The 1,829-nt window shown below is 48.5% G+C and overlaps 1 pseudogene; it reads left to right on the top strand.

Moving 5' to 3' along the window:
- The first annotated feature begins 233 nt into the window (after positions 1 to 233).
- Positions 234 to 979, top strand: LOC110314096 (annotated as a pseudogene).
- The last annotated feature ends 850 nt before the right edge of the window (positions 980 to 1,829 follow it).

The raw sequence follows: 1,829 nt of genomic DNA on the forward strand, positions 1-1,829 counted from the left end.
ATTCCCAGCAACCACATGGTGGCTCACAACCATCTGTAATGGGATCTGATGTCCTTTTCTGGGGTGTCTGAAGATAGCTACAGTGTAATCACATACATAAAATAAATAAATCTTTAAAAAAAATCAGGTTTCACATTAATATTCCTTTTTTAAAAATTACATTTAAATATTATAGTGGTTCTCAACCTTCTTAATGCTGTTACCATTTAATACTGTTCCTCGGGGCTGTAATCATGGCATCCGAGAGGCTGCCAAGCAGGCCTGCCTGTCTCCTGGTGGCCAGCGGCGCTTCCGAAGGTGTGTCTGTCCAATCCTTCGTCCACTGTTTCACACTGGCCAGTGCTGCCTTCAACCTACAGGTGGCCACCCCAGGGGGAAAGGCCATTGACTTTGTGGATGTGACTGAGAGCAATGCCTGATGGGTACAAGACTTCCGCCTCAAGGCATATGCCAGTCCTGCTAAGCTGGAGTCCATAGACGGTGCCCGGTACCATACCCTCCTGATTCCCAGCTGTCCTGGCACCCTGGCTGACCTTGCCAGCAGTGGGTCCCTGGCTCGAGTACTGCAACACTTCCGCTCTGAGAACAAACCCATCTGTGTCATTGGCCATGGTGTTGCTGCCCTGTGCTGTGCTACCAATGAAGATAGGTCCTAGGTGTTCCAGGGCTATAGTCGGACAGGGCCTTCTGTGTACGAGCTCATCAGAGCACCTGGCTTTGCCCGTCTACCATTGATCGTTGAGGACTTTGTGAAGGACTCTGGTGCTGGCTTCAGTGCCAGTGAGCCTGACGCTGTGCATGTGGTGCTGGACCGCCATCTGGTCACTGACCAGAATGCTAACTCCACTGTTCCTGCTGTCCAGAACCTGCTCTTCCTCTGAGGCAGTCGGAAGTAAGCTTGGATGCTGTCCTGGTGGCCTAGAGAAAAGGACTGAACTCACCGTGGCCTCTTGTACTGATCCTTACTCGGTGGGACACTCAAGCCTCCATCGGGACCTTGGGGAACGCTGGAAGCCTCTAGGGATTACTACTTGTGGACTGTCGGTTCTAATGTAGACTAAGCACCCTTCCTCCATCCCAGCACAGTGGCCAGGCAGTCCCGAGAACTCCAGACTGACCATGCCAAGAAGAATCGCCCAGAGGATGTAGTCAGCTGTGGGGTCTTAGGATGGGGGTTACTCCTCTGTGGGCTTTCGGCTGTTTCTGTCCCTTCAGCTGTTCATGGGAACCGTGTGGACAGACCACAGGCTGGAGCTTGCTCTGAACGCTCATCTTTCCTTTTTTTTTTTTTAAAAAAAAAAAACTTGTTTATTTTTATATTTCCTATGCAATGGTGTTTTGTTTGAACATACGTCTTTATGAGGGTGTTGGATCCCCTGGAACTAGAGGTACAGACAGTTGTGAGCTGCCATGTAGGTGCTCGGAATTGAACCCAGGTCCTCTGGAAGAGCAGTCAGTACTCTCAACCATTACACCATCTCCCCAGTCTCCCCCTCCCCTTTTTTTTTTGAGACAGGGTTTCTATGTGGCCTTGCCTGTCCTAAAACTCACTCTGTAGACCAGGCTGGCCTGGACCTCAGAGATCCACCTGCCTCTGTCTCCCGTAAGCTGTGATTAAAGGCATGCGCCACTACCTGGCTGTGAATTTATCTTTTTAAAGGTGAAAAAAAAATACTCTTCCTCCTGTTGTGGTGATCCTCAACCATAAAATTTTTTTCATTCCTACTTTGTAACTGTAATCTGACCTCTGCTATGAAATGTTTTTTTTTAATTAGATATTTTCTTTATTTACATTTCAAATGCTGTCCTGAAAGTTCCCTATACCCTCC

The sequence above is a fragment of the Mus pahari genome, chromosome X (genome assembly GCF_900095145.1).
Source record: "Mus pahari chromosome X, PAHARI_EIJ_v1.1, whole genome shotgun sequence".
Taxonomy (NCBI): domain Eukaryota; kingdom Metazoa; phylum Chordata; class Mammalia; order Rodentia; family Muridae; genus Mus; species Mus pahari.